The following is a 12,407-nucleotide window of genomic DNA, read 5'->3' as shown; positions in this document are numbered from 1 at the left end:
TTCTGGTTAGCATATGATAAATTAAAAAAAGATCCATTAAATTGTAGGATCTCATACTTCCCCACAATGATAGATAGCCACAACAGAACTGTGAGAGCAGCATCCTTAAGACCAGCTGCGGAATACACATTGCTGCTCTACCCCAACCCATTTCCCAGCCCTGCAACTTCTCTGACCTGGGAGGTTCCAGGGCCACCAGGCTAGGGTTCCCACAACTGAGGGGCTTACTGCTGACTCTCCCAAACCCACTGCCTGGAAACTACCTCTTAAAATAGTTTTCGGGTTCCTAGAGAACCGGGCCTGGGTAACTAGGCAGCAGTTAAGGACCAAGTGGCTCCCCAGGTACAGAGTGAAGGGTGGATTTTCCTGTTATTCTGGTCTGTATCTTTGGAGAAGGTCTTCTAGACTCTCTCACTACACCCCTAACAGGGTAGGTAAACTTTTTCAAGCCAGGCGCTTTCTCTTCCTCAGTTACTTTGGAGAGTCCATCCAACTATTTTCCTTACCCTTCACTTTCCTGGTTCTGTGGAATACTGCTCTGCAGGGACCAGTTCCTCCCACTCACTCTCAACCTTCCTGCCAAATAGCTCCAGCTGCCAGACTCTGCACCCCCTCTGCATAGCCTCTTCACATGCTTTCTGACAGCCTAGACCCCGAACTGGAAACAGTAGCGCCCCTATATCTGAGCCTCATAGTGAAATCTGAACCCATCATATAAAAGATTTAGCTCAGAATATAAGCCTCCCGGGCTAAAAATGCACAACTAAACACAACCAACAAACTTCTGATTTCTTTTGATCTTATTTCCAACATAAAATACTAAAAATAAGACAAAATGTACTGGACTCAAATCACAATCATAGCTGTGTCCCCTAAAAAGAACAATTTAAATAGTATTCCAAATCAAAACTCAGAGTCATGAAGGGCCAAATTATAGGCCAAATGATTGACAGGCAAGAAAACATGAGCAAACGGCTGAACGAAATAAGTATGAGGTTGGATAAGAAAACTGAAATGAATTAGTTAGAAATAGCACATAAAACAAACTAAGATGGAACAAGAAATAAAAAATACAATAAATCTAATAACTCAGAGATCAAGTAGGAGACAATATCAGGCTTGAAGATAAGGTAGAAGAGCAGGATGATTTAATCAAAGAAAATGTTTATTTAAAATGAAATGTTCCATACATTTAGTGCTTTGATTATTATGTGTCAGGAGGATTTTCATTTCTGCTTCAATGTATTTGCTATTCTGTAAAGCTCTTGTATGTTTATAGGCATCTCTTTCCTTAGGTTGGGGAAGTTTTCTATAATTTTGTTGAAAATATTTTCTGGGTCTTGGAGATGAGAGATTTCTTCTTCTTCTATTCCTATTGTTTGTAAGTTTGGACTTTTCATACTGTTCCAGATATTTTTGGATGTTTCCTGTAAAGAACATTTTTGATTTAACATTTTCTTTGGCTAATGTATAAATTTCTTCAATTGTATCTCCTATGTCTCCTTCTCTCTTCCTTCTCTTTTATTATGTTGACGATGCTTGTGTCTGTAGTTCCTGTTCTCTTTCCTAGGTTTTTCATCTCCAGGATTTCCACAGTTTGTGTTTTCTTTATTGCTTCAATTTTCATACCTGGGTCTTGGACAGTTTTATTCATTTCCTTCATATGTTTGATTGTAGTTTCCTGTATTTCCTTAAGGGATTTACGAATTTCCTCTTTAAAGGCCTCAATCCTTCTCATAAGATTGGACTTAAGATCATCTTTTTGTACTGTGGCTGTGTTAAGATATCTAGGGCGTTTTGTAATGGGATAGAGGCAAAGACCTTCTCCACGGCTCCCCACAGCAGATCTCAGTGAAAAGAGGCAGTCCATGGTTTTAAGGAAAGTGGATGAGTAAAACCATACCCCACTTCTCAGGGTGGGCCTGAGGTTAAATACATTTTGCAGGGAGGAATGTCTGGGAAAAAAGCTTATTGGCTAAGCCTCCAGGCCTTTAGGTACCTTCTTAAATTGGAGATCTGTCTTGAGCCTACATGACTACAGGTCATGTCCTCTACCTATGGAGGGGTTTGGGATATTGCCCTTACATGACTGATGGCCACAAATCTGGAGTGCTGTGGCTAGTGGCAAGGGCCTGGTGACTGGCAATCAGGCAAAACGCCTACGGTCCCTTCAGAATCATCTGGGTTTCAAGCCTTATTTCAACTGGGAACCAAGCTGCCTTTCATGGTCCCACAATTGCCCTAGCTCTTATAGTGTTCTTACCCTGTCCTTTAGTCATCCAATCATCCCTAGTATTGACTGGATATTCTTTTTTGTTTTGTTTTGTTGTTTTGTTTGTTTGTTTGTTTGTTTGTTTTTTGAGACAGGGTTTCTCTGTATAGCCCTGGCTATCCTGGAACTCACTTTTGTAGACCAGGCTGCAAACTCAGAAATTTTGAACTCAGAAATCTGCCTGCCTCTGCCTCACAAGTGCTGGGAATATTAACTGGATATTCTTGATGCCAAGAAAGCTCCTGTAGGAGACAGGTACAACCTTGGAGACTGAGAGTAGAATTCCAGAAACAGCTTGTGCTCACCTCAAGATGGAACTGAATGTTCTTGTGCTCCCAGAGGTGTCCTTGGCAATTGGTGTAGAGCCCTGACCCTGGTGATGGAGATTAGGGGGCAGAATGCAGCTCACCACTGCTGGCTGTGCCACAGGAAGACCAGGAAGGCAGGGATGGGTTCAAACCTAGGTGTTCCTGGGACCTGGCATGCAGGGAGACAATATCTACATTAACAAAATCAAAATAGAAAAGGGCAATATGACACCCAACACCAAACAATCATTAGATCTTGCTTCAAAAGACTCTACTCCAGCAAACTGGAAAATCTAAATGAAATGAGTGATTTCTTGATAGATACAACTTACCAAAGTGACATCAAGATCACTTAAACAATCTAAATAGTCTTATAACCCCTAACAAAATAGGACTAGTCAATACACGTCTTCCAACCAAAAAACACCCAGGGCCAGAAGGTTTTAGTGCAGAATACTACCAAACTTTCAGAGAAAAGCTAATACCAATACTCCTAGAAATAATTTTAAAAGTTCTGTGAGCCCACAATCACCTTGACAAACAAACCACACAAAGACTCACAAGTGAAGAGGATTTCAGACCAATTTACCTTATGAACATTGATGCAAAAATACTCAATAAAATACTTGCAAATCAAATCCAAGAACATATCAAAAGTATCATCCACCACGATGAAGTAGTCTCAGAAATGCAAACATGGTTCAACATAAGAAAACCCATCAGTGTATTCTACATGTAAACAAACAGAAAGAAAAAGACCACAAGATCATCATTATATTCTGAAGAGGCTTTGAAAAAATTCTATACCATCTTATGATAAAAGTCTTGGAGATATCAGTGATATAAGGGACATACTTAAACACAATGAGAGCAATATACAGCAAGCCGATAGGCAACATCAAATTCAATGGGGAGAAACTTAAAGCAATTCCACTAAAATCACAGACAAGACAAAACTGTCCACACTATTCTTATCTATTCAATATAGTACTAGAAGTTCTAACTAGTGCAATAAGACAAATAAAGTAGATCAAGAGAATACAAATTAGGAAGGAAAAAGTCAAAGTATCACTATTAGTAGATGATATGATAGTATACATAAGCGAGCCAAGAATTTCCACCAAGGAACTTCTATATCTCATAAACACTTTTGCCAAAGTAGCTCAATACAAAGATAATGCACACACAAAAAAATCAATAGTCTTCCATTATACAAGTGACAAACCAAAGGAAAGAATCAGCAATACAACAACTTTCACAATAGCCTCAAAAAATATAAAGTATAGTAGTGCTAACTCTACTGTGTTGGTGTTCTGTCTTTTGCTTATATTGTAATGCTAAATAGTGTCCACAAGGCCCGGTTGCCTCCTAGGAAACAGAGATTCTGCAGGTACCCAAGTGATGCTCTGTAACCTTGACTCCAAGTTATTCCTTATTGGTGAATAAAGATATTTACAGCTAATAAATGGACAGAAGAGAAATAGGCTTGGTGGGGAGGTGTGTCAGAGAAGAACCCTGGGGAGAAAGAAGATGGAAGTAGAGGAAACCACCATGGGCTAAGAGTCTTAGATAATGGCTATGTTGGCTGGCTAATTGTAGTTCAAACAGCCAAGATAAAACATGGCAAAATATAACAGGATTAATAGTTGGAAAATAGACATGTAAATAGCATAGATGATAGATACATTCCTAGTTCTGGCGCTGATAAAGGCGTATTGTAAAGATTGTGTATGTCGTTTACCTTTGAAGTGAATCATCAAAAGCTGGGCAGTAATAACAGTTGGAATTAAATATTTTCCACAACATAGTGCAAGCAAGTGTAAAACTTCTAGGATAAAAGATTCAAGTCTTTGACAAAAGAAATTGAAGAATATACTAGAATGTGGAAAGATCTCCCATGCTTGTGGATGAGGAGGATTCACATAGTAAAACTGGCCATCCTACCAAAAGAAATCGATAAATTCAATGCATTCCTTACACAAATACCAGCTTGTATGTTGCAGACCAGAGTGATAAAATGATGTGTCAGGCACAAATGCCCTTTCCCTTGAGAATTCAAGTATTACTACGTCCATTTTCCTTACCATTCTGATCCTGACCATGAATCCTGTCTGCATGGAATTTTAAGTACTATATACTCACGTCAGAAGGCATTTTATTTTTCCTGGCTATCAAAATTCTATTACATTTTCTATTACATTATGACTCACATGAACTGGGGCTGATGCTAATGTTTTCATTCATGTTATGATTGTTAGATTATTTACAGGAAAATATTTGTGCAAACTACTATTTGCATTATCTATTTTCTTTTTTTTTTTTTTTTTTTTTTTTTTTTTTTGTTTTTTTTTTTTTTTTGGTTTTTCGAGACAGGGTTTCTCTGTATAGCCCTGGCTGTCCTGGAGCTCACTTTGTAGACCAGGCTGGCCTCGAACTCAGAAATCCGCCTGCCTCTGCCTCCCGAGTGCTGGGATTAAAGGCGTGCGCCACCACGCCCGGCGCATTATCTATTTTCTTTGCTATTGTGGCCATGACAAATCTCTTGGAGTTTAACTTTATCAGTGCTTCCCACTGCCCTGTTGTACAGCTTGTTGTTTCTACAGAGTGACCTTTGTCCCTGGAGCTCCCCAGAGAGCTTGCAGAGCACCCTCCCACCATTCTCTGTCCCATCCACATTTTCACCTCAGTGGTCTCTCTTGTATTTCATGTATGTTTTGACACATACTTTGGAAGGGAGCCAAACTTTGTGACTCATATTTAGTTTTGTGTGTTGGGAATGAAACATAAGAAATTGGAATTTAGGGTGTTGGTTATATTTTGCTGTGCGTTTGTAGCCCAGAGTTTTATTCCAACCTAAGAAGTTAGGCTGCCAATCTATTATCTGAGGGTTTCAAAGCTCACTCTCAGATGTCAGAATGCAGCTTCCTATGGAACCAGTTTTTTCAAGTCCTTCAGCAAGCAGTAGGGAGGTTGTGCAGAGCAGGTCCACAGCTGGAGCTGTGTGGCAGGAAGCCTAAGACTGAGAGGGAGGGAACTGAATCCCCGGAGCAGGGATACTGGCAAGAGCAGGACCTTGACAGAAACAGGATAAAAGCAGGGAGGGGTCTACCAAAATGTTTAGGGGAACCACGTGACCATAACCAGCATTTAGTGGGAGGGTCTAGGAGAGCAGCCCGAAGGATCCAGGCCTGAGTGACAAGAATTTCTACCAATCGTTTTGCTACGTTTTGGTTTCCGCGTCCTAGCGCTCTCTGGCCCTGGAAAAGTCTCCTGAGAAGCAGTTCCTTTGCTACGGGCCGGGGGAGTCAGGATCAGCAGCGCAGCGGCGGGAACCGCGGTCCAGCGGACCTGGAACCTCCCAGGTAAGAGGAACTGCGGGGCTGGGGAACTGGCGGGAGCGGAGCAGGGGGGTGTTTTCCGCAGCTGCTCTTAAAGACGCTGCTCTCACAATTCTGTTATGGATATCTTATGGTTGTCAGGAAGTTTGAGATCCTGTGAACTGGGATTGATCATGACTTTTTTTTTTTTTTTTCATTTATCCTCCAGTTACCATCGTATTCAGTCGTAAAATAACTCATAAAAGAGCAGTTGCACTGTTTCCTATTTCCTAATGTGGCAATTACAAAGATAGTGGAAAGTAAGTTCGTTCTTGCTTTCTCACTACCTTGTTAGAAAGCAAGTATTGCTCATTCAAGAGAACGCCTTTGGCCCTGGTTAATAGGCTTCCCTAGAGAGCTTTGTATATAATATTTTATGAGGAACCAGTGCAGATTTATTGAACCAAACCAAAACAAAAACTTTGTCGAGTGCATTGTCATGGGTGTAAACACTAATATTTACTAAGCAGACTTTTTAGTGGCCATGAACTTTTTAATCAGAGTTGTATGCAGTTTAGGATGTAAGTAAAACATTCAGAAATATGTCTTCATATGCTGAGTTCTTATGTTACTCCTTGGGTCCAAGCAAGCCCAGTATTGCAGTGCGAGTGTATCAGACCGCACTATTTATATAATTAGAAAATCCACTATAGATTAAAATAAAGCTTAGAAAGCATCTTTTGAGTAATTATGATCATTCCCCTGTATCAGAAAATTGTCTCCTTGGTTGAAGGAAAGAATTCTGCCCATACATAGGTGGCCAAGCTGTTGTTTTTATTTTAGGATTTGTTATCATTTAGTGCTGTGACTGTGGACTTCTTGTAGGAGAAATGGGAATTCCTAGACCCTGCAAACAGGGCTTTTGGCAGAGATCTCTTTTGGACAGTGCAGCAGTTTGGTTTCTGTTAATGACAATAGTTTTCCTGAAGTCTCCCTAGCTCTTCCTCAGAGTTCAAGGGAGAATGACTGTGCATGTGTCTGAGCCTACATGCTTAGAGGAAAAGAGACATTTTTATTTCTGATATTTTCTCGCTCCTTCATGTTTATCCTTTTTTAGGTATCCTTTAATTTTGTTCCATGAAAAGTTTGGGTGCTTCCTGAAGACTCTTTCCCATGTGCAGGTGTCTCACTCCTCAGGTAGTTCAACTCACCTGTGAATCTGAGAGCCCTGGATGGTGAAGAGAGGAAACTAGCAAAGGATCCAGGTGTGTTAGAGGGAGTGAAGAAGGTATAGGGAGAGGCTCAAATCCCAGTAGAAAGAGGACATGAGATTTGTTTTGCCAGATTCTATTTCATTCTAAATATTTCTAGATAATTGCAGTGAGAATAACATCGGAATATTCCCACTGTAATTTTTAGAATACCTTTTATGTAAGAATTAATTTACAGAGGCAAATGTAATTTAATTGGTTTGTATGTGAGGGATATTGTCCCCCTCCCATTCACATCTCTGATCATATCTTCGTACCAATATTAAACATTTTCATTGTTACAATTTTAATGTATTGTTCAGTCAGAACACTTGATGCCTGTTAGTTTTTTTCTGCTCATAGAGTTTTGGAGCATTGTGTAGTTCCTTTAAGTTGTCTTATCTTTTATGGTTAATTTCTCAGTTTCCTAAAGTAATGCCAGCAAGATTTTGATAAGATTTGTTTAGTAACTTTGCATAGTATTAAACTCTGTCTATATTACCTTCCCACTGATACCCGCTGTTGTCGGTCTTCTTGTCAACTGTTCAAGATTTGCACTGTTATAATTTTAATATACTTTGAAATCACCCTTGGGTTTGATCCTTCTCTCATATATTTAAAATTTTTTTTGTGGGGCTGGAGAGATGGCTCAGTGTTTAAGAGCACTGACTGCTCTTTCAGAAGTCCTGAGTTCAGTTCCCAGCAACCACATGATGGCTTACAACCATCTGTAATGGGATTCAATGCCCTCTTCTGGTGTATTTGGAGTGTGTTCATATACATAAAATAAATAAATCTTTTAAAAAAAAATTTTGTGGTTTCTCATTTTATAAATTTTTGGAATGATTTCTCTATATTTAAAAATATCTGTGTGATTTTGGTATTTCCAATTTTAAAGACATCCTTTTATATTTCTTCACGTTTGACTGAGAACATGCTAACAGTGTTCCTGTGTCTTCTACTAATGTCAGCATTCCAGATTCTTAGAGAGGAACTTTTTTCAAATTTTTAATTTTTTATCATTATTATTTAATCTTTTTTCACAGTCCAGTCGCCAACCCCCTCCTCGTCCATCCTCTGAGCACTCCCCATCCCACTCTCCCACCCCCCCCATCTCCAAGATGGCATCCCTACTCCCAACCTCACCCCACTGGAAACCTTGAGGCCTCAAGTCTCTTGAGTGTTAAATGTGGAGAAGACATTTTAAAAATCTGTAGTCATTACTAGGTTTAAATAATTTTTTCTTTGTTAATTTTATTTTTGGGGACACTTTGTCTAGGTAGTCTTGGCAGTTCTGGAACTCCATAGATAAGGCTCCCCTTGAACTGAGATCTCGATCCACTCCAGTGCTGGGGTTAAAACCTGGCCTTGCTGACATGGTCCAAGTCCAGAATTCTGCATTAGTTTGAGAAGATTGTGCATCTTCTGCTGTTGTGTAGATGGTTTTCCAGAGGTGTGCTACTCATTACTGGTTTTCAGTGCTGGTCATGGCTGTCTTTCTAAATGGTGGATATTGAAGCTTATCTGCATCACCATCTATCTGCTTCCTTCAGTCATGTCATGATTGTTTAATGCATTTGGAAACTTTTGTGAAATGCATTCATGTTGATCATATAGTTTTCTGGGAATATACCATTTGATTATTTGTTAATATTCTTTGTTTTGTAAGTTGATTGATTTTGCTTTTCCTGTTACCTACCATAAATGTTTCCAACACTCTTGACAGAAAATCCTTAAAAAAAAAATTTATATGGGCCTTAGCAATTAGTGTTCTTCTTTATTTTTTAAATATAATTGGTGGCTTTGTAATGGGACATACTGACAGCCTCAGAGGCATTGGTGGCTCTGGAGATATGAACCATTATGTCATAAATTTTTTTTAATAGTAGAGCAATTCTTCTTTGTGTAAATGTGCCTCATGTTCTTTATTTATTCTTCTGTGGAGGGGCATGTGGTTTATTTCAATTTCTCGCCATTATGGATAAAGATGCAATGAACATGATTGAGCAAGAGGCCTTGGGTAGGTTGGAGTGTACTTTGGGTATACATCCTAGAGCATTATGGGTGGATCTTGATGTAGTTTGTTTCCCATCAATTTAAGGAATTGCCACACTGACTTCCTTGGTGGCTGTACAAGATTGCACTCCCTCCAGCAATGGAGGAATGTTTCTATTGTTTCACATCCTCTCCAGCATGAGCTCTCACTTGTGCTATTGATTTTAGCTATTCTGATAATTATAAGATGGGATTTCAAAGTAGTTTTGATTTGCATTTCCCAGAAGGCTTAATGTGGTGAACATTTTTTAAGTGTTTCTTGACCATTTGAGTTTTCTCCATTTAGAACCCTCTGTTTTTGAAACCCATTTTTAAATTGGATTACTGTTTTTTTCTTTTTCTTCACATCTAGTTTTTTGAGTTCTTGCTATATTTTGGATATTAGTTCTCTATTGGAAGTGGAATTAGTAAAATCTTTCCCTACTCTGTAGGCTGCTGCTTTGTCCAAATGATGGTGTCCTTTGCCTTATAGAAGCTCTTAGGTTTCCTGTGGTCCCATTTATTAATTGTTTTCAGTGCCTATGCTATTGATGTTTTTTGTTTGGTTTGTTCTTTGTTTATGTTTTTTAAAGGATGTCTTCTCCTCTGGCAATATGTTCACTTTTCTTCCCCCGTCTCTATCTTCTGTCAGATTCAATGTGTTTGGTTTTATATTGAGGTCTTTGACTCACTTGCAGTTGAGATTTGTACCAAGTTATAAGTGAATGGCTCTGCTTAGCTGCACAAATCCCATGCTACTTTTAGGCTCCATTTTATGATTAACTTGCCCCAGTGTAGTGAAATGCCAGGGCGGGGAGGCAGGTGTGGGTGGATGGGGAGCACCCCAAGAAAAGCAGGAGGCAGAGGGGATGGGATAGGTGATTTCCAGAGGGGAAACCGGGAAAGGGGATAACATTTGACATGAAAATGAAGAAATTATTCAATTAAAAAAAAAGAATACTTTGGTTTTGTATATGGAGTTGGATTCCTGATGGTCTTTGGTGATCTTTGAGGACCTTGAGATATGGGCATAACAATAAATATGGATCAATTTGCGTTCTTCTAGATGCAGACATATAGTTAGACCAGCACCATTTGTTGAAGATGCTATCTTTTTTTCAGTTTGTATTCCTGTTTTCTTTATCAAAAATCAGATGGCCAAATATATTTATGTATAGGTCTTCAATTCATATTCATTGTTCACTGTGTCTTTTTCTGACAATATTTTTGAGGATTTTATTCTATAATTTTGTAGAAAACTTGAAATTGGGAATGTTGAGAGAACTCTAGAAGTTCTTTAATTGTTCAGGATTGTTTTTAGCTATTGTGCATCTTTTATTTTGTATAAAAAAATTGTAATTTTAAAATTCATGAAGACTTATATTGGAATTTGGATGAGAAATGCCTTGAATCTGAAGATTTCTTTTGGTAGGATGGCTTCTTTTTTCAGTATCTTAATCTTCTTGCTCCATGAGCATGGGAGATCTTTCTATCTCTTAATATTGTCTTCAGTTTCTTCAGAGAATTGAAGTTTTTATTATACAAGTCTTTCACTTGTTCTCAGAAACATTTATCCTGGTATTTTTCTCTTTCCTTTGTGTTTATCATTTTGACAGATATGAGCTTCTTTCATTTTTGTTCCATGAAAAGTTCCCAGGTATTTTCAGAAGTATCTCTTTCTTATATGCAGGTCTCCCACTGCTCAGCGAGATCTGCTCACCTATGAGTCAGAACTAAGAGCCCCGGATGGTGAAGAGAGGAAACTGTAGCCAAGGAATTGGGTATGTTAGAAGAATTCAGGTGAGGGATTGTCTGAAGTGACAGGAGATTAATTAATGATTCTAGAAAATTTCACTGAGAATAATATTATGTGTGGTAATATGGATTTCTGGTTATAGGCTGTACAGTAAGCAGTCAGATATTCTCAGTATTTGGTTAGTTTTGAGGCTCTGAAATGACTGTTGCCCATTAAATAAAGTGTCTTTGACCCAGACTGAAAGCAGCACCAGGCTATGGTTGTGAACGGAGACATTTGAACATGTACCAAATATCAGTAGTGGATTCCCTTGTAAGGTCTATGATACTCTATTGTTGGCTTTTGACCTGGTTTCCATACTCTTTTTCTTTTATCTGTAGCTGGTCTCAGAATGCACCAGAAAATCTCCTGTGACGCACAGAATATCTATGACACAACTATTACACCAATGAATAGGCCTTGCCTTGCAGATTTGGATTGTAGCACACAGGATCCAAATCTGGGTATGGTCTTTGATATCTCTACCCCCTGCCCCAGGTCTGCATAGCAGTTTTTTGAAGGTATGAGTGCTACAAACAGGGTGTCCTAGGCATTTTTAGTCAGGATGAGTTGTCTGGTCTGAGTTCTCTTTTATTTTTCTCAAGAAGTTTCACTTGCTTTTTGACTAAGTTTTCTCTGACCTTGAATTGTTTACTAATTGACGCACTGTGTTGTGTTAGTCCTGGGTACAGTGGAATAATTACAGTTTCCTTTTTAGTACTGTTTGCTTTAGTGTCTCTTTGTCTTTATTATTCTGAGGTATGTTCCTTTTGTCCTCACATTCTTGAGAGCTTTTGTACTGTGCAAATGCCATAGTTTAGCACAGGGCTTTCATGTATCTATTGACATAGTCCCTTTTCTTCTCTCATTGAGTCTACTCATTTGGTGTCTGACATTGATTAGTTTGTAAGTATTGAAGCAGTCTTGCATTTTTTGGTGTGAACTTAGCTTTTCTTCTTCTTCTTCTTCTTCTTCTTCTTCTCTCTCTCTCTCTCTCTCTCTCTCTCTCTCTCTCTCTTAGCAGATATTTCAGTAGTCTTAGGAAATACTCCTTGGAAAACTAGATTAATACATTTGGTCAGGAAGTGACCAAAGAGTGTTTCTTAGCAAATTCTTTGCAGGCATATATACCAGCTCCCCTTGCATCTTGCATCTAGTCAGTAGTATAGGCCAATTTGTGCATGTTCAGCTTTCCTTCTATTTCAGTGGAATTTAGAACAGTCTGTGTCTGTAAATCATGGCAACTGGTTTGAGATTTTTCTCTTCATATGTTTGTTTGGGCTCACCTGCTTTGTGTGTCTAGATAACACCAGCTTTGTATGATGACTTTCTAATGTTCCTCTTCTTTGTGTTTATGGCAATATTCTGCTTTTGTGTTTAGGATAAGCTTTGTCTAAGGAAAGGAGAATTCCGTGCTAATCTGTCAGACAC

The 12,407-nt window shown here is 38.8% G+C and overlaps 1 protein-coding gene and 1 long non-coding RNA gene across 2 annotated transcripts in view; one reads left to right on the top strand and one right to left on the bottom strand.

The window, feature by feature from the left end:
• Gm31758 overlaps nt 1–12,407 on the bottom strand; it is a 41,022-nt gene that overhangs the window by 13,708 nt on the left and 14,907 nt on the right. The gene's annotated exons all lie outside the window — the stretch shown is intronic.
• Nucleotides 5,827–12,407, top strand: part of Zfp820 (zinc finger protein 820) — a 28,884-nt gene continuing 22,303 nt past the window's right edge. The window contains exons 1-2 of the mRNA NM_029281.2: nt 5,827–5,942; nt 10,872–10,962. The gene's annotated coding sequence lies outside the window, so the exon portion shown is untranslated. The remainder of the gene's footprint in view (nt 5,943–10,871; nt 10,963–12,407) is intronic.

Source organism: Mus musculus, chromosome 17, assembly GCF_000001635.26.
Source record: "Mus musculus strain C57BL/6J chromosome 17, GRCm38.p6 C57BL/6J".
NCBI classification, from domain to species: Eukaryota; Metazoa; Chordata; class Mammalia; order Rodentia; family Muridae; genus Mus; species Mus musculus.
The sequence above is the reverse complement of the archived record's forward strand: the minus strand, read 5'-3'. Positions and strand labels throughout refer to the sequence as shown.